Source organism: Sinohyriopsis cumingii, chromosome 6 (genome assembly GCF_028554795.1).
Source record: "Sinohyriopsis cumingii isolate HCF-2022 chromosome 6, ASM2855479v2, whole genome shotgun sequence".
In the NCBI taxonomy this organism is placed as follows: domain Eukaryota; kingdom Metazoa; phylum Mollusca; class Bivalvia; order Unionida; family Unionidae; genus Sinohyriopsis; species Sinohyriopsis cumingii.
The window spans coordinates 33,215,512-33,237,636 of record NC_142966.1 but is presented as its reverse complement, the minus strand read 5'-3'; the positions used below and the strand labels follow the sequence as shown (position 1 = coordinate 33,237,636).

The 22,125-nt window shown below is 37.4% G+C and overlaps 1 non-coding gene across 1 annotated transcript; it reads left to right on the top strand.

The window, feature by feature from the left end:
* Positions 1–13,299: 13,299 nt before the first annotated feature.
* Trnat-ugu (transfer RNA threonine (anticodon UGU)) lies at positions 13,300–13,373 on the top strand. Its single transcript has one exon. It is a non-coding gene; the product is annotated as a tRNA-Thr (tRNA).
* The last annotated feature ends 8,752 nt before the right edge of the window (positions 13,374–22,125 follow it).

The window sequence follows — 22,125 nt, the reverse complement described above, 5'->3', positions numbered from 1 at the left end:
ACACCTCCGTCATGGTACGGAAAAGGTCTCCGACTACCAGGAACACCTCCGTCATGGTACGGAAAATAATAACACCGATGTCAAATTAGGATGTAATTGATGTTGCTAGGAAACTAAAAATAAAGTTTTTCAGAGGTGTATTTATGCGAGATCAGCTACCGGCGTATCCAAATAAATATGAAACAGGAATCATAAATCTCGATAACAGCACCGGATCAGGTACACATTGGGTAGCTTATGCTATTAATCCACGTGAAATTATCATACGGATTAGCTCCACCTTAAGAATTTTTAAATTATGTGGCTCAGTTAAATATCCCAACGTGGTATTCTACGTTAAAACACAAAAACTAACTGATCCTCCAATATGTGGCAGTGAAGCAATAAATGTTCTCGCTGCGATATCTAAGTCGGATAAACCCTATCATAAAGCTGTTCACGAGTACACATCAGGTAAATTTAATCAAAACAAATAAATATAATGGTTGATATTTATGGTAGATCTTTATTAACAAGAACAATAAAAAAACATATTAGAAAAAGAAAAATTAGCTGTTGGTGATCTATCTAGGTAGCAACAAAGGATGATATTAATAATCTTTTATCGTTAGCGGAAGCAGAACATGATGAGGTTGCTGTCTTTCAGGATGAACACGGTAAGTTAATATCAAGTAATGTTAAAATAGGTGATAGAATCAAACGAAATGAATATGACACTCACGTAGGTGATTTTAATACTATTAAAGAGGATATTAAAAAATTAATGATGTTATCAAAAAGGCTAATGAAGATATTGGAATTTTAAATAATTTAACAGAAATTACAAATAATTTAGTACGTCAAAAAATCGATATAGCATTATATAATGGAGAAATTTACGATATTAATGTAAAACTTAATAATCGCGTAAAAATCACCGGTGATACAATGTTAGGAGAAATTAACATGAATAAAAATAAAATATCTTCACTTGGAGATCCAACAGCAGGGGAGGATGCGGTAACAAAAAAATGCGTTTACGATGTGAATTTAAAATTAGGTCTTTTACGCACAGATTATGATCAACACCTAGTAACTTTTTCAAACTTTAGAAAAAATACTATAGAACTAAACAAAGCAACTAATGAATTTTTTGGAAAACCTCCCATAGTTAGCATAAAGCTCGCAGAAATTAAAAATTTTTTTGATGATGTAGTTCGTGTGGTATCATCATCTGCATCTGCAACGTGGACAAGAACAAATAATAAAATAAAACATACTCCAGTTGTTAATGGCATATACAGATTATCAGTAATTAGTCCAGTGAAATTTTAAGTAAATACAATTGAATCTTCTTATCCAGTAGTAGTTGAATTACAGAAAGATATTGAAGCAGTATTTATACTACAATCCTATGATAATAATTTATTTGGAGCAACTTACTCATACGTATTAGAATTTCTAGTTAAAACATAATGAACACATCAAAATACAGATACGATCAAGCTCGCGCGTGGCAGACGTCGCTGAAAAACATCATCGATGTCTACCAGGTAAAAATAAAAAAATACCAACGTAGATTAGTTATCATCGATATTGTTGTTTACTCTGTCTCAGCTGTTGTCGCTGTTGCTGGTATAATATCATCTGCAATGACAATGATGGCGCCGATAACTGTTACTGTAATTGTTTCTGCAACTACTACGTTGGCTGGTGTATTTAATATCATAACCGAAAAAAAAATATCTTCATGCACCAATGCTAAATTAGCCGAGTACAAAGATAAATTAAACACAGCAACAGCAACGTATTCAAAAATATCTTCGTTGTTGTCAGAACGCCTTAATGATGGTATCATATCTGATGCAGAGTTCGCATTAATAACTAAAATTTATAATCAAACGATTAAAGATACTACTAATATAAATAATGACAGAACTACTGCAACAGATTGCGACGAACACAACGTTGACAAAAACAACGATGATATCAGCTAGTTCAACTAAATCTGAGTTTAGTATTATTTTTTATACTCCTGTCTCTATCAGCGAAATCGCACCAGCTCAGTTACCCGTCTATCACAGTTGGCCAAATATCAGATCGAAATCATTCAATGGGTTACAATCAAATAATTCATTTACTTTTGCTAATAAAAATAAAGATGATGATACTCCGGATTGGAACGTAGTTGGAATACCAACAGGTAGTTATCAGATCGAAGAAATTAATAATGAGCTCATATACAGAATAAAAAATATAACAGGAAAAGATCCTGGAATAAAATATCTGTACACGAACCAACATTAAAATCAATTATTGAAATAAACTCAGATTACAAGGTTGATATTTATGCGAGTTCAATAAGAACCGTACTAGGTTGGCCTGAAATTAAACCACCAGAGCAAAGAGCACCACCAGAACCAAAAAAATCTGACTTTATCATAGATGTTATGGTTTACATCATTGGTGAAACATCTTACAATGAAGATATATTTTTAAAGAAAGATACTACAATCATTGTTAGAGGAAAAAATGATATGATAATATCTTCGAAACAACTTTTTGAATATGTTGAATTAACTACTATTAATGAGTGGGTCAGAGAATTTAAACAAAACATGAGAAATATCTGCAGCTGATGCGATAGTATTTTCAGGAGTGTATTTTTGACGTATCAAGTTCATGTGAAAAGATTATTGAGATCATACAAATGTTAAATTATTTTCCACATATAATAAATCATATCAATAAAGACTTAATTGTGGTAATAACTAATGAAAAAACAGATGGTAAACAAAAAAGTTTAGACGCGTATTCGATAACTGAGGCTGAGTTACCAAATTTTATCTTTCCCGGTTATGACACAGATGAAATGAAAAAATCTGTCACTGATACCATTGATGAGATGTTTCCAAAATTACACGCCGCATGGAGAAAAAAATTACCACCACCAGATAGTCTTAAACGTGATAACGCTCCCGATGGTACCGGACGACATATCTCACCTGAAATAGTTAACGTAACTAACGTTGTCGCAGTTAATCTTAATTGTGATATCGTCGAGAACAGCTACGTCGCTGATGCGTCGGTGTCAGATCAAGCTCATCAGGGATTCTTTCTGTATTCGTTTTCACCAAAAGAACCACCGGGATTTTTAATCATACAAGAACCAATTAATCCAATTTATCTTCGATGTCATAATAATTTGCTACAGCGAGTAATTTTTACACTAACTGATCAATCTGGATATCTGCTCGATCTACGTGGAGAGACTCTGAGTATAAATTTATTAACAAAATCTTAACTTATGCAGGTAAAAAAAATGGAATAACAAAAAAAATATATTTTTTTTACTGATTTTCACTATCTATTAGCTTTCTTAGCTGTCGTGCACGAGTATCAATCATTTTTGTAGACTCATACTCGTCAGATAACGCTGCTCGAATCTTTTCAACGGCACGTGCTAGCTGGGTAAAATCACTTATTTCTGTTTCATCGATGTTGATAAGTGATTTATACATCGCAGACTGAATTTTCTTTATAAATCTGTACTCGGATGATAGAGTATATCTACCTTGCTGTTTGTTCTGTATTTTGGTATCAAAATCTGCATTAATTTTATAAGAATCTAATTCATCTGATAGTGGTATTTCTTTTATTTTTGGTACCTCAATGGATTTAATTATCTCATCAATATTTTCTTGGTTCATTATAATATTATTTATTTATCTCAATCTAATATCAGAGGATAATAACTGAACTTGATCCAGTTACCAAATTCATCAGAAAAAGCTGATTTAGTTATTTTTTCTGCGACTTTACGTACTGAATCTCGATGAATACCAAAATATTTACCAGCAGAGTTCATTGATTGAAAATACAACTCTTCTCCTGTTTCTGTATTAACTGATTTAACTGCTTTAGAAATTTTACTAAATTTACCAGTATTTCCTTTTATATTATTTTCGCTAGGTGTTATTGCCTGAAGGTTAGATAAATTATTATTAAGTGTGTTTCCATCAATGTGGTCAACTACCAGGCCATTTTTTATTGGTCCGTGAAAGCATTCATATGTAAATCTGTAATTGAGATAATCTTTTCTTCGATTACCTCCAGTTTTAAAATGAAGATAACCAAATTTACTAACGCTACCAACAACAGATTTTTTGTTTTACAGTTTCTGATAACACCATCACAAGATGCCTCGTAGTTATTATGTATAGGATGCCTCCTGAATGTAGGATTCATATACCATATTCCATTTGTTTAAATCAAAGTTTGTCTAAAAGCCTATTTAAATAATCCTCCTCGCATTTGATAGCAATATTACTATCGGAAGATTTTTTTATCGTAATGTCTTTTAAGTTCTCTGTATTTTTTTCCACCACATTATGCACAAATGCGTGTTTTTCCTCGAATTCCAACGTTGCATCTAATACATCTTGTTGGACCAACTGCTTCTCGTTTTATGTAAGCTAGATGTATTCCACAAAATTCTTTTCGACATGATCTATCACAGCAAGTAAATGAGCCTACCATAAACCATTTGCACTGATTCATTATTATTTAAATACTTGTTTAAAATATAATATGTTATTCAATCTTGATGAGACAGAATATATTATTCCTGAAGTTGATCAAGCTAAAAAAGAATTCTACGATGATGGAGCAGCTCATGTGTGGTCAAAGTGGAGAGCAGCATATATTGATAATACAATGAATGATACAAGAGCTAAGAAAATAATTAGCTTACTCAGCAACGATAAATTTATATTCAGAATAAAATTTATTGTGAACAATGAAAATAATGTATGGATCACACGTGATAAGCGCGATCCTATAATTAACGGAAAAAAATCTGTCATGGTGAGTAATAATTCTAGACCAGGATTACTAAGGATATTGATAAACCTTATTACTCAGGAGCTTATCCTGTTGCAGCTGTTGTTTATGGCATTTATCGATTAAGTAAACCTGTTGCTGAAAATCTTGCTAAAATGAAAATGTCGTTAAAAATAAATTGTGTAGCTGAGCGAGTTATAGAACACTTTACAAATGCGCGACGCGGAAACGGATTAACAGATCTACGAAAAGAAAAAATAAACAATTGGGCAGAATCAGTTGCTGATGGTGCATCAATAAGTGACGTTGCTACGTTATCAGCGAAATTAAAATTTCCCATAACAGTAAAAACGCTATCGGTTGAGATATTTTACTCGTTCGCGTATAAATCCAAGTGAACACCTATCGAAATAATTGATCATAATTCTCATGCGTGGAGTAAATCAGTAACAATTTTTCCTCGGGATCGTGTCGTTAAATTCTATTCCGAGAACATATTTGATTTTATTTATAAAATAAGTAAATCAGATCCAGTATCTGTTTGGTTGTTTTCCAGTGATGAGAAATATGATCAGTTCGTGAGACCCAACGGAGATATGTATCGATGTGAATCTTTACATGATTCGATGATAAAAATAGCAGAAAAATACTCAGTAAATAAAGAATTACTTGCTAATTGCTTTACTATTTCATCTGTTGTTGCTTACGCAGCAAGAGAGAAAAATTCATGGAAACCAACCAGAAAAGAATTTCTTAAAGATATTCAACAAAGTTGCATCGAGTACGGTCACGGAGGATTATGGAATACTGATTATAATTTTATTAATATGATCTCATTTGACATGATAGCATGCTACCCAGGTAGTTTTTTAGGATACGGAGAGTGCAATAAATATTTCACTCAATTTGGTCACTCTACTGATGAGATGACTAGAGTATCAATTAATGGTCCATTGCCAGAGTTTCCATTAACAGGTTTCGCTCGTGTTGTATCATTTAAGTTCGCTGATGGTTTACATAAAATATGCTACGCTTGGTTTGGTAAACATTTTTCAGAACAACGATGGGTTCCAATAGTGTTATTGAGATATATGCTGGATTCTGCTATGTTAACGTCGTTAACGGTCAGTGAAGCAATTATTTCATATCAGAAACAAACTGATGTTTGGTTACCAACGGAACATGATGATGCAAAAGATCTTGGAAGAAAAATTATTGGAAAATTTACTCAGGGTGGTGCGTATGATCACCAACGACATCATTGTAGACTGATCATGGATGAAGCCGAATTAGATTTTATAATAGCTGATACCGCTGAGAGGGGAATATTTTGTAGTAGAGAAGATATTTATTTATCAGATGGAACAAAGTTAGGTACCGTGGTTAATTATCTTGAAGGAGAATCACAGCAGTATACTCATTTAAGGTCATCAATGTTAGCTTATGCAAGTATAAATTTATTATCGATGATAAATAGATTTCCCGATGACGTGGTTAGAGTAGCTACTGATTCGTTTTACGTCGACAGAAAACACTTATCAGAGTTAAAAAAATTAACCGGAGATGGATCATGGGGTACGTGGAGAATAAAAGATGAAACCATTTTATATTACTGCGAAAACGCTGATGTACCAGTCGCAGAAAAATACTACTCAGAAAGCGTGTTAGAAATATCAACAGTACCAAATGTGTATGATCCCGCAGCGAGATATAAAACTGTTTACATAAACGGACCAGGTGGATCAGGTAAAACAACAAAAATGATAGAATTATTTAAAAACTCTGATGTTATTGTTTTAACACCAACACATCGGTTAGCGAGAGAGATGAAACAGCGTGGAGTTAATTCATGCACGTATCACAGTTTCTTTTTAAATACAACGGTGGCATATGAAGTCCATCTCGAATGGGGGAAATATACATAAATAAAGTTATTATCTGGGATGAGATTTGTACTGTATTTGTTGGGGTATTAAAAATGTTTCTAGATTGGTTGTTAACAAAAAATGTTGCTTTAATAATGTGTGGTGATCATGGTCAACCAAATCCTATTGATGGAGAATCACCTCATAATTGGCTGAAGAATTTTGTTGATTACTATGAGGAGGTCGATACCGATTATAGATCACTTGATGGTAGGTTGAGTGAATTTAAAAAACTAATCAGATTATAATCTAATAAAATTCAGTGTAGCGTGATGCGTGAAATAATCCCAGAAACACCAATGAAAGATTTTTTATCAACGTGGACACCAAATGATCTAATAGTTGCTAGTACAAAAATAATTCGAGATGTACTTCAACAAAAACTATTTAAGTTACATCAGGAAAAATTTCCATTATTACCTGTACCGCTGTGTTATAGACCAACTGATACCAGATTACAAAATATTGATGTTGATATACCTGGAAAAGGAAAACAAAATTTAGTATTAAATGATATCGTTACCGTCGATATTAATTTAGCTGAAGAAGCACTAAACGCAACAAAGTCACCTTGGACTCCAGGTTATGCTATGACTATACATTCTTCACAAGGATTAACTATTTCTGATACTCGGGTTTGGATTATCGACGACTACATCGAATGGTCCAACTTAGTTTATTTAGCTGTTTCTAGCGTGAGAAAAATATCTCAATTGGGTCGCATAATCCTAGATAGATCAATTATTAACTGCGAAACCGACGAGTACGTGATAAGAAAAAAATTATTTAGCTATAAACAATTTGATAAAAAAAATAATTATGAATTTGATTTGGATGTTGATTTCATTTTATCGCTGAAAGAAAAACAGGGTAACCATTGTAGGGGTTGTAATTGTATTATGACGTGGAGTTATCAAAAAAAAGACTCCAGACAGTTTACCGTAGACAGAATAAATAATGATTTTGGTCATAACAGAGAAAATGTTACTCTAACGTGTTTAGAGTGTAATCGGCGTGGGGTTGATTACCTAAGTGATTGAGGCGGTAACTGAGTATCAAGTGGAATTACTTGTAATTCTTCTCGAGTAAAACCACGTTGAGGAGCAAATGAATCAAGTATATAAATTGCTGGTCTACCTGATGATATTGTTACAGATACTATTTTATGTGTTGTTGTACTCCAAATAGGATCTGTTGTTCTTTTTTTACCTCCCTCAGCCTCACCTGGTTTGTACAAGTATCTGACAGTAACATTACCTAATACCGGTCGAGTTGAAAAATCGCGTCGCTTTATCGGTATAACGTTTTTTTGTGATAGCAATTACTGGTTTCATTGATATCGCTCTCTTTGGTTCATTATTTATTGCTGCAATGACATTTGGTAATCTAGTAACCCAATCATTAGATCGCTTATTTTGAATGAATTCCATCGCATACTGATATCCAAATAGTCGCTCAGCTAGTGTTTTATTAAACCTCTCAACAATAGCCTGATCGTTGTGAATAATAACTTTTCCGCCTCGTATTTTTGTATTTTTCTGCTTCATTAAAAAAGTAACCGCACCTAAAAACTCTCTCCCTGCATCAACCTGAAGTAATTTTGGCCACGTTAATGGACCTCGTTGATATATTTTCTCAAATGCGTTAGCAATCTCAGTTGCTGTTTTAGTTATCAATGGCTCAGCTTCTTTATATCTGCTCGTGATATCAACAACGGTTAGTACATATGTATAAGTTTTATCATTAACAGTATCGTGTGGTAAGAACATGATATCTGCCTGATGAACCTCATTTGGTACGCTGACGTCAAAGTGCGCGTATTCAATTCGTTTAGTTGGTGGTAAATATATTTGCCAAATAGCCTGTTTAGCTAACCACGTAGCAGCTACCGATGGTTTTACTCGAGCAGCTTTTGCTAATTTTTTAATAGCTGATTTACCTTTCCAAAATCCAACAGGTGAGTAATAAATTGCTTCCATGATATTAATTACCAGCACCTAAAACTAATTTACCTTTCATAGCGGTATTAATTATCCAGCTAGCTATTCTTTCTCTGACTGATTTATCATTTATAGAATTTAATGTGTGAATTAATTTTACATCAGCTAGATGCCGTTGTTGTAGATCTTTACTTTTATACGTGATATCATGAGTTAAACACGCTCGATCAATTGCATTTATTGGATCCTCACCAGGATTTGGTCGATCTTGATTATTTAATCTGATATCGAGTCGTGTTCCTGGTCCGCAGTAATTATATCCTGTTAAATGTTTCTCTCCACGTATTTAAACCAAAAAATCCTGGAACAGACATTAACTTTGCTGCAACATCACCTCCGTGTTTTCTTCCTTTTTTTTAATTGTTTCTGATTTTTTACCTGATGAGGTGAATCAAAATTTTTTTGTACCACATATTTCACATGTACCAGTAACAGCTGATCTATTATTACGTGTAGTAACCGTAGTCAAGTTTGTCGTTGGTGTATGCGTTTTACATCTCACACAATGTAAATCCATAATATAAATATATCATGAATGCAATTGATTTTTCGGCTACAAAAAAAAATCGGTTCCAGTCAAACATCATGCTGCGTTACCAAATTCAATTAGAATGATAATAATCGGCCCATCAGGATCAGGTAAAACTCAGTTGTTGAATTTGATAATGAGATGGTTGAAATGGGATAAATTATGTTTAGTTGCACCATCCGTTGATTATCAACGATGCTATCAAGTACTTAAAGAATTTAATGAAAACGCAGCCTTGCTAAATGATGGGGAAAATATTATTGATTTTATTACCGATGTTGAAGAAGCTCCTTCAGTTGAAGTTCAAGATGGATCAATTAATAATTTAGTAGTCTATGTAAGCAGCAATTAAATAAAAAAATAAAAATGTATACAACTTTATTTTGCAGCTACCTTTCAGAATAGGATTTTATTCCCAGCTTGGGGGTCAACAAAAATAAAAACCTCCCAGGAAGCTTTTATTTGTAAAATAAAGCCCTTCTACGGATTAGATTTCCGTAGAAGCTTTATTTTTTTGTTGGAACTCATAGGTCTGTTTGGCCTCCCTGCTGCTCTCATAATTTCACATTCCATCTGTCAGTGCAAATCCAAAGATAATTTTAAATTCCATCTGTCAACATGCTAATCCAATGACAATTTCAAATTCCATATGTCAATATGCTAATCCAATGATAATTTCAAATTCCATATGTCTATATGCTAATCCATTGATAATTTCAAATTACATCTGTCAATACGCTAATCCAATGACAATTTCAAATTCCATATGTCAATATGCTAATCAAATGATAAGTTCTAATTCCATGTGTCAATATGCTAATCCAATGATAATTTCAAATTGCATGTGTCAATATGCTAACCCACTGATAATTTCGACATTCCATCTGTCAGTATGCTAATTCACTGACAATTTCACATTCCATCTGTCAGTGCAAATCCAATAATAATTTTAAATTCCATCTGTCAACATGCTAATCCAATGATAATTTCAAATTCCATATGTCATTATGCTAATCCAATGATAATTTCAAATTCCATATGTCTATATGCTAATCCATTGATAATTTCAAATTACATCTATTAAGTGAGAATACAATGATAATTTCAAATTACGTCTTTCATTATGCTATTCCACTGATAATTTCAAGATTCCATCTGTCAATATGCTAATTCCATCTGTCAATATGCTAATCCAATCATAATTTCAAATTCCATATGTCAACACACCAGCGTCGTTAACACAGACTCTCAGATGCAAAATATAGTATTTTTTTACCGATACACTCGTGTGGATAGAATGCAATAAACGACACGATTCACGTATCCATGATAATGGGGAATATTTGTCTTGTCCTGTCTGTGTGAACTCAAGCGTGTACCTAAATCAAGATAATGCAACAAAACCATACGTGAGATTAGCTGTACTTGATATGATCGAATAATGGGCACGAGATGATTGGGGTTCTGACAGAATGGGTGGAGATTGCCAATAACTAGCACCTATTTTATAATGAGTTGCTTTCAACATCGCGCATTCTTATGAATAGGGTCAAAATGACTCTTCCAGCGCTTCTTCGCACATTGCATAATCCCCTCAAAGTATACACTCCGTGAATATATATATTATCATTCTCCCAGAAAAAAAATATTTGAAAACAATTTAGTAAAGTCATACAGCGATTGAGTCAATATCCCCGTGAACTTTGGTTTTATAGTTTTAGAACACTTGTGCTAAATAAGGATATATTAATAGAGTCCTTTAAAATTCTCGAACCTTTAAATTCTGTGTTCGATTTGTATTATTCAAGTATCAACTTTCGCCATATAAATCCCACTGGAGCCTTTCCTATTATTGAAGATTCGAGCGTTTTATTTGTTCAGAAGGTAGAATAGTCGAATCCCTCTAAATTGGGAGATCAAGGTCCGAAGTCCCCATTATCATTTTAATTCCATTTTGAATACAAAGTCACACACAGTCATACAAAATGTCTGCATGTTAGGAGTACAGTAACAAAACATATTCTAAACAACCTATATGAAGGAGCTGATATCAAGACAATAGTTGTCGACATGTCGCATGGTCCACCGAACAGCTATTCGCCATGATGATCTATCAGCTCACCGTTTTGTCGGAAATGTATCCCCCTTGTTGCAAAATACACCTCTACTACTTTTTACATTTTGATCTTAGTTTGATCAATCGACAGAATTTTTCTAATAAGCCACATTTGCACGTATTTATCAGATAATGCATTTTATACCTAATGCATGATTGTCTCAGATTTACGATGAGGAAGGAACGGAAAAACCAACACAGGTTGCAATAATGCTATTGGCTGTGTCTAATAAGCAATGTAATGATCAGTTTGGGGTCACAGTAAGGTTTTTAAGGTACAGTTGCGACTTTGGTTATCAACGGTTTATACAGGAGGAGGAGAATTCTGTTCCTGTTGAATCTTTCTTTGATTAGTGATATTGCTTTTGATTTATTAACGACGTCCTCAGACTTACTAGCTATTATTAGCAATGACCATACAATGAATTTCGTATCCTGTGTATAACAACTATTTCTTACGTATGGAAAAAAAAAAAACAAGAAAAGTTTAACACGCCACCATCATGAAATCGTATGTGTTCTGTACCCCTATCACTCATTTAAAATGTATACTTAATAATACGTCGTAAGCACCTGTCTTCTAGCTCGTTTTACACCCTCAGTCCGTAGAATAAGAATATCACCTGTCCATCATTGCACATACACTAGAACTGTTCTGGTTCAATTCTGCGCTGGATGTCCACATAATCTTGTTAACAATTACATTCTCTGTTTAATGTTTTATAGTTTATTTTCTCAAGTAGCCGTTAAGATTTCGAATGTACATCCGTTTATTTTTATCACTGATTTTACTCTTCAAACTGCATAGCAAGTAAAAATATCACACGCACAAAGAGCAAACAAGACAGGTGTTTGTAGACGTGGTAATATCGACAGACTACATAATATGCACCTAGTACAATTCACTGTGCAAAATATGTCTGTTATCTCGAATCAGATATAAAAAAAATAATATTGTTCTGTTTGTGCTTGAAACGCGCGCATAATCTGATTTTCTGACTTATGTGGAGCTTGCAGATTAGATCTGTAATTTTATTCAAATGCATGTCTTCAAATCGCAAACGACCATGGCTGCTATTTTCTTTTTCTCAGTTACACTTGGTTGGTCGCTCGATACAAATCTTATCACCAACAATAAGGGTATCCAATAGTTTATTTCGAACTGTAAAAGCTGATCTATGTTAATAATTGAAATAGCTCCATGCTGCTATTTGATTCTCGCCTTTCTGCTTAAAGGTTCCGCTGCCAAGCGGCAGATCCGTTCTATACGTTCAAACTTCAATTGTCTTTGCAGATTCGTTTTTATTCTCATCAACAATGATCATGTTGAAGGAAGACTCTTTTCACTGTCTTTATTCTTTCCTTCTAGCAGCAATCACACCACTTGCGTTTTGAGCATAATCATGGATAAATCACTTTGAAGTAAAATAACATTATACAGAAAAGACTGTATCAAGAAACCTACAGCTACATGAATGAAAAATCTTCCCATAGAGTTCGTGTAGGTTTAGAACGGGTGCTCAAAGTCATGTTGTACGAACAAAGGATCAGGGTTAATCTCCTGGCATTTCGAACTCGAGTAGCTCCTGAATTCACGACGCATGCGCAGTTTGCATCTTTATGTCGTTTATAGCTGTTTGTTTCCTGATTCTTGTTGTGTTTATTTTGTATTATACTTTATTGTTATTTCTTGCGTATATGTGTTCAATAACGGTATTAGCTATTAAAGTTGGTTCAAGTCTAGATTAAACAGCACACGTTTGGTCGATGCCAGACTGAATATAATATGAGATGAATATAAAAATCAGAGCCAAAGCAGACACAGTTTGCAGGTTTGCTATTCGCGGGATCTGGAAATTACTTTCAAAATTATTTTACATTCAACGTGTTTCAGGTATGTGACAGTCCGGCTCCATAGCTCAGTTGGTTAGAGCGCCAGTCTTGTAAACTGGAGGTCGTGGGTTCGACTCCTACTGGAGCCTTTGTTTTTATGGAAGATCCGAGAGTTTTATTTATGCTAACATCTTTATTCAGAAAGTAGAATAGTCGAATGCCTCATAATAGAGAGGTCAAGTTTCCAATTCACGATAATCATTTTCATTCCATTTTTGACACAAAGACAAACACACACACATAAATTGTCTGCAGGTTAGCAGTAAAGTAACTCGGTGTATAACAAGATTTATTTTCTAAACAACCTATATGAAGGAGCTGATATCAAGACAATAGTTGTACATGGTCCCCCGAACAGCTGGCTGTTCGCCATGATCTATAAGCGCACCGTTTTATCGGAATAGTGTCTCTCTTGTTCCAAAATACATATCAAATCCATTTTTGTTTTCATTTTATATCTATCAATCAACAGAAAGTTTCATATTGGGCCACACTTGCTACTATTGATTTGGTTACCTATTTCGAACCCGACGCACGACTGGCAAAGATTTTGATGCGGAAATAACGACTATATAGACCAACACAGGTTACAATAATGCTATTGGCTGTGTTTAATATATTCTGCTGTTTGGGGTCAGTGTAATGTACACTTTGAGTTCACAATATGGTTTTTCACGTACAGTTGTGACTTCGGTGTTAAACGGGCTTATTCACCAATCTCGTAAACAGCAGTACGATAATTCTGTATTTTTTCCTTTAATCTTTCTTTTGATTATCGAGGGTTCGTTGGTTTTATCGAGATTTTGTTTGTTGTAGGGTTTAAAGTCATTATTCAGCACAAGCTAAGCTACACATCGCGGCCACTATAACCGCTGGAGGAAGAGCATGCAAAACCCCGGAAAGAACCACCGACCCATGAGTAGCTTTCAGGCAAGCTTTCACGCGTACTCAGGTTAGCCGACCCTGAGAATCGAACCCACGAAGAAAGAGGTTTTATCAAGAGTCTTGGCTAATATTTCGACAAATTCATTAGGCAAAAATGTTTAACTCGGACTTGAGATGAAGGAATTACAAAATACAAGTAAGATCAGTTGACTTTGTGATTTAGATTTGAAACGTAGTTTTAACAATTTTCCAGTCATATGGCTACGATGTCTGCAGTGTGACAGATTAAAGTGATGTCTAGCACTGGGGCATCATGTCGCATACATGTAGCATGATGTCCCATCCAGTCACATTAGCATGACACGAGGCCGACCAGTCCTAACACTGACCTCTTAATGCTGAGCGCCTAGCGAGGCAGCTGTTAGTATCAATTTTAGAAGACTTTGGTATGACTCGGCCGGGGTTCTAAACCACGACCTCCCGCATCCGGGGCCGACGCTCTAGTCACTAGGCCATCGGAGCGGTCGTAAGTTCAACTGACGTCTTTACAGTTATGTTAGGCAATCAATGAGAAGCCCATTCGGAATGTTAGATATTTTTCTCCATGACTACAGCAAACTTCTCTGCCACGAAATTTTTTCTCGACTTCAAATTTTATGCTGTAGATATTTACTGACTAATTATCAAGGTTTCTGTGATCATTGATAATTTTGAAAGTTAACAAAATAATCCTATATCTGGTAAGTTTCAGATCGATAGAAATGATTCCGGGTACTGATGAGGTTGATTGTTTTATTTCATCCCTATTCATTTAGTTTCAATGCCAGAAACCTACACTGGCATCGGTACACGTGTCTTCGACCTGCAAAGGAGGAACAACAGATGAGTGAGAACACATCAACCACAGGTAACGATAGCATCAGATGAATTTAACTGGTCGAGATAAATTTACGAATGAACTGCATATAATCGCAAATGAGAGTCTTGCCATCAAGAGGCCTGTATAATTTACCCTTTCATTTAAAAAAATCGCACCTCATTAATGTTAATAGTAGCATATTATGGTACATGGTAATTAAATACTTTCCTTCACATCACCATATTTTGGAAGCAAAACGAGCACCTTGCCAAAAACAGATTATACATATTTCATATTAACTATATGTCGTTAATTTGAGACATGGAATCCGAAAGATCAGTAGTTGTTAATATCTATCTCTCACAGACACACACACAGAATGATAAGTTCAAGATTACATCTGTCAATATGCTAATCCAATGATAATTTCAAATTCCAAATGTCAATACACCAACTTCTTTAACACAGACTGTCAGCTGCAAAATATAATATTATTGTACTAATACACTCGTGTGGATAGAATACAATGAACGGCATTTTTCACATATCCATGATGAGGGGAATATTTGTCTTGTCTTGTCTGTGTGAACTAAAGCCTGTAACCAAATCAAGATAATGCAGCAAAAACCATACGTGAGATAAGATGTGCTTGATATGATCGAATAATGGACACGAGATGCTTGGGGTTGTGATAGAATGGATGGAGATTGCCCATAACTAGCACCTATTTTAGAATGAGTCGCTTACAACATCAAGCATTCTTATGAATAGGCTTTTAACGACTCTTCCTGCGCCTTTTCGCACATTCCATAAACCCCACAAAGTATACACTCCGTGAATACATATTATCATTCTGGAAAAACAAAATATTTGAAAACAATTCAGTAAAATCATACAGCGATTGAGTCAATATCCCCGTGATCTTTGATCTATAGCTTTAGAACACCTGTGCTAAATAAGTATATATTAACAAAGAGTCGTTTAAAATTCTAGAACCTTTACAGTATGTGTACTATTTGTATTGTTCAGTCATCTATCTGGCCATATAAATTGAAATGAGCACAACAGAAACCATACACTGTATTATTTATAATAGACGTAAAATGCCTGCACTCCATTGTTTTCATTACTTCACTACAAACGGATCAATCCAAAATATTCCCGTGCTATTTCAAAACAAACAGTCAACATCCGCTTATGTATACAGATGGCGTTATCACCAAGGGTCATATGCTGTCGAATACTGCACAAAACCGTCGGCTTTATAAAAAATAAGCTGAGTTGTAAAACGTGAAAGGAAATCAACTATGTTAATAATAAGTAAAAACAGTCCAATGAATATACATTTTGAATGAAAATATCTATTAAATAAGTTAATTACCTATCCTAAAACGGGAATAGGAAAAGGAAACAAATTAAAACATTTGGGATGAGCAAGCTTAAAAGAAAGCTGGAACATAAAAAGACAAGAAAGTACATAGAAAAGAGATGCCACCCCGAGAATCGTATTTGCGACCCATTGTTTGGCAACCAGGAGACAAAGAAAGAAAGAAAGACAGAAAGAAAGAAAGAAAGACAAATCTGGATATATATATATATATATATATATATATATATATATATATATATATATATTTTATTCTACAAAACACAAACGAATTCTTTCTTCGATAATTAATTAACTGTACAACTGACTGGTTCTGCTTTTAATATTCTTGAATGTACCCATTGTGAAATTCTTTGTGTAAAGCTAATGGTAGTGTTAATGTCATAATGTTTGCTATTATTATATACCTAATCTAATAAATATTTTTTTTATTTCATCCACGTTCTATTTAAGTTGCAAATCGTTTCATTATGGTTCGATCATATCGTTGATATTCTTGCTTTCTATTGTAGTATTATAATAACATGATTCTACAATTCCCTTTTTAAAAAAATAATAACCCACTATCTTTGCTAGAAAATCTAGGTAACATCTTGACACACATTGCCTTAAATATGGTTGCATGTATGTCTTATTTTAATGTGTCCCAAAGTTATGGAATGAGGGCACAATATCACGGAGAAACTATGCCAAGGACTTTGTGATACATCAACGATAGTTTCAAACCCAAAGTCCGTATTTAGGCATGTACTCCGTCAGACGTGGTCTAAGGTTGACATTGCCCGGGGTGGGAGTGGGAGACAAGCGCTCCCAATCCTCCAGAAATGACCCATACGGCTTGCGTCTCTGATTGTCTCTGTCAACTAAAATCCAATTCCTGGCCTTCGCGAGTGGCTTAGATTTGAAGTCCGGCAGAAAACGTGAAGGCGGGCCATTGGCGCCTTAAAACCAGTTGCTTCGGGTAGATGGGACTCGTAAATCTTGGATGGTAGCTCATCTAGGAGAAGGAAAACTCCGATTCCAAACATCTGCTCCCTTGTGGCTATACCCACTCATGTGAAAGGCTAAGGGATTAAACCCCGACAGAAAATCCGGAGACGGAGTCCCAAAGATGGTCTGACATTGACTTCAGTGCCATTCCTGCAACACCTGCGACGCCGTTTGTGCCAAGCTGTATCGGCATTCGTCGTTCCCTTGGGCACACCAGCTGCGTGGAGAGGGGAGATCTGCTGCATGGACAACAGCTGATTCTCCATACCACCCTGCCCAGGCTTCATAGCTCCAATGGAGAGGACTCTCCAGCGTCGTCGTACGGCGTCGGCACAACACGAGAAGTAGCAGTTTACCGGTTCTAAGTCAAAGCTCGATTGGCGAGGAGCTTGGTGCCAGGGGTTACCTCTGACGGTGGGAGAGATCACCAGGTCTCACAGGACAGCTACCACCCGCCTCAAGCTGGGCAGCCCCCAGTCAGTAAGATGCTGACTGCCATGGCCTGCCTGCTTCACTGGGTGCATGGAGCTTAGGGAACCATCTCGACAAGCGGGCCACAAAACTCCGCAGCAGGAAAGACAAAACGAAGAAATAAGAAGACTCCAACTCTTCGTTTTGCAACCTGGAACATCAGAACCATATGTCCTGGATTGACCGCTGACCTAAAGCAGATCGACGATGCACAGACTGAACATCGACATTGCCTGCTTCCAGAAGACCCAACTGGCTGACAGCGGCACCACGACATTGCCTGCTTCCAGAAGACCCAACTGGCTGACAGCGGCACCATCAGGGAACCCAATTACAAGTCCTTTTGGCAAGGGAAGCCCTCGGATAAACCTAGGCAGCATGGTGTAGGCTTTGCCGTAATGAACACGCTTATAGCCTTCATTGAACCGCCGTCATCAGGTACTGACAGAATCCTTGCCTTCCCGCTGTCAACATCCTTAGGCCCGGTCAACATCTTCAGAGTGTACGCCCCAACCCTCTGCTGCACCCACGAGGAGAAATACAAGTTTTATGAGGCTCTGGATCAGGCAATATCCAGTATCCCCAACAATGAAGGCCTATACTTACTAGAAGACTTCAATGCTAAAGTGGGAGCTGACCATGAGGCCTGGTCCACCTTTCTCGGCTTTTACGGAAAGGGCAATATCAACGAGAGTGGTCAGCGACTGCTGAAGATGTGCTGCTCCCACAGGCTATGTGTGCCCAACACTTTCTTCAAATGCATGGAGATCCACCAGGTGTCATGGAGACACCCATGATCATGCCACTGGCACCAGCTAGACCTCGTCATCACCAGGCGTGCAGAACTGGCCAGTGTCCTCATCACCCGCACCAACCACAGTGCCGACTGCGACACGGACCATTCCCTCGTAGCCAGCAAAATGCGAATATTACCCAAGAAGCTGCACCACGCCAAGAAGAAGGGTCACCCACGCATCAACACCTGCTGTGCAAGCAACCCAGAGGAAACACACCAGTTCATCAGCAAACTGAAAGAAGCCCTCACCAAAGTGACACCCGATGACACCATTGACTCCAAGTGGTCCCATATCCGTGACTCTCTGTACAATTCAGCCATCACAGCTTACTGGAAGAGGGAGCGAAAGAATGTCGACTGGTATGTGCCAACTGGGAGGAGATGCAGCCCGTGACTGAGGCAAAGAGTTAAGTCCTCCTGGCATACAAGGCTGCACCTAGCCCCATAACCCTACAAGCCCTCATGATAGCAAGTAACAACGCCCAGGAAAATGGCCGCCGCTGTGCCAACACCTACTGGATGAACCTTTGAAACAGTACAGACAGCTGCAGACACCAGGGATGCAAGAGGAATGTATGAGGATATCAAGAAGGCGATAGCCCCCCCCCCCAAGCTACAAGACCGCCCCCCTCAAGTCCAAGACGGGCGAAGTCGTCACAGACCAGGGGAAACAACTGCAGAGATGGGTTGAGCACTAAATCGAGCTATATGCAACCCATAACAATGTCACTGACACTGCCCTGGACGCCATTCCAGACCTGCCTGTCATTAAGGAGCTAGACACACAGCCCACCCTGGAAAAGCTCGGAAAAGCCATCGATTGCCTTGCCTGTGGAAAGGCTCCTGGAAGCATCGGCATTCCGCCTGAAGACCTCAAGAGCGGAAAACCAGCACTGCTTCAGCCCCTACTCGTGCTCCTCTGCCTCTGCTTGGAACAGGGATACATCCCACAGAACATGCGTGACGCCAAGATCGTCACTTTGTACAAAAACAAAGGAGACCGTAGCGACTGCAACAACTACCGGGGCATCTCTCTCTTCGGCATCGTTGGAAAGGCTTTCGCCCGTGTTGCCTTGGCGCGCTTGCAGATCCTTGCCTCCCTCGTCTACCCAGAGTCCCAGTGTGGACATGAGGACAGCAGATGATGCCCCTCTACATTGCCTTTATAGACCTGACGAAGGTGTTTGACCTGGTTAGTAGGAGTGGACTCTTAGACTCCTGCAGAAGATCGGCTGCCCCCCACGTCTGCTTGCTGTCATCATGTCGTTCCACGAGAACATGCATAGCACAGTGTGTTTCAATGGCGCAATATCTGAAGCCTTCCCAGTCAACAGAGGAGTCAAACAAGGCTGTGTCCCTGCGCCGACGCTCTTTACCATCTTCTTCTACATGCTTCTCCAGTACGCATTCAAGGATTTCAGCGAGGGAGTGTACATCCATACCAAGGCTAACGGAAAGCTGTTCAACATCGCCCGTCTCCGTGCTAAAACTAAAGTCAAATAGGTATTCATCCGTGAATTGCTCTTCGCCGACGATGCAGCCTTGACATCACACGGAAGATATAATACAGCAACTGGTATTCCACCTCTCCCACGCTTGTAAGGAATTTGGACTGACCATCAGTTTGAAGAAAACGAATGTCATGGCGTAGGACGCAAACTCCCTTCCCTCTGTCACCATCGATGGGTACAACTTTGAAGTTGTCGAGGACGTCACATACCTCGGGGCCAACATCTCTAGTTCACTCTCCATTGATTCTGAGGTGAACAGCAGGATTGCCAAGGCAGCAACAGTGATGGCCAGACTTAACCAGAGGGTCTGGAACAACCCCAACCTCACCGAGAAGACGAAACTGCGTCTCTACCAAGCCTGCGTGCTCAGCTCACTTCTCTACAGCAGCGAAACATGGACCACCTATGCAAGACAAGAGAGGAAACTCAACAGCTTCCACCTGAGATGTCTGCGGCGCATTTTGCACTTCCAGTGGCAGGACAAAGTACCCAACACAGAGGTTCTAGAAGGCGCCAACAAGAAGAGTATGTTCTCCATTCTGAGCGACCGGCGTCTTCGCTGGCTTGGCCATGTCAAGAGAATGGACCCAGGCCGCATTCCCAAAAATCTGTTATATGGGAAGATAGCAGACGGTGCACGACTAACTGGACGACCACATCTGCGCTACAGAGATGTTTGCAAGAAGGATATGAAGACGGCAAACATCAATGTCAACGACTGGGAGAGCTATGCAAACAACCGTTCCAGCTGGCGTTTAGCTGTCAGGCATGGAGTTCAAAACGCAGAGGAAGAAATAACAAGCTGAAAAGAGAGCTAGAAAGAAGGATAAACAAAAGCTTACTTTGGAGCTACGCCATCGTCTCCCGTAGATGGACGGATGCCAAGAGATACTCCGTCAGACACATTATATTGCTTACTTCATTGTTAGCAAATCATATATGAACAAAATCGAAATAGTATTAGACGATCAAAGGTCTTATATATAGGAGACCTAAATTTTATTGGAGAAAATGCGTTCTCTAAAGCTGTATACAGGACAGGGTCTTGGCTTGAATGTGAACCATAACTGAACCTTTCCCAGGATTCGTATGGATCATAAAAGGTTCTTAGATTTCCTAGGGAACAGCTGACATTGAAAGTTGTCCCCGTATGCTTTTTTTATGAAATAGTATTTCTTCACTTAGGTAAACAACACTTTTTTTGTTTTCAACTTGCTCATTTGAACATTGTGAAAATGGTTCTGATTGTTGAATGATGTTCATGTTTTGGATGTTCAAAAAAACGAAGAGAATAATTCTAATCACAGGGTTTTGAAGGTCACAAAAAGAGTGAGATATTAGAAACAGCAGTATTCAAAATAGAATTAGGTCGTTCAAGATTTCGAGTTAAGCAGCTTAAAGGATTTTTCCGCATTTCAGTGGACTACATGTCCGTTAATAATCCAATCAGCTTACAAGACGAGCTTTATGCCGTCATTTAATATGTGATTCGGCAACGGATGATTGATTCCACTTAAGACGAAGATAAAATAGTATTCTATACAACTATACTTGTTAGGTAGGATCATAAATGGATTGATGTATCTCCACCCATTGTAGTTAGAATCCATCGAGATTCCGACAAAATTAAAACGATTTGATCATTCAAAAGCATAAAAAAATGACTCCAGAGGGATTCGAACTCTCGACCTCCAATTTACAAGACTTATGCTCTAACCAACTTAGCTATGAAACCACTTTAACCTGCGAATACTAAAGTGTATTACAGTGAACTAAGCGGCAAGTTGTGCCTGACATGGGTAACACTTACCTATTGAAATAATAATACGCTATTTCCTGCAGCTGATAAAGTTTAAATTGAGAATAAGGCAATACTCTCTTAAAATATTGACTTCAGCTTACACCTTATATTAATTCACAATTCTAACCAGTTACGTCCTGG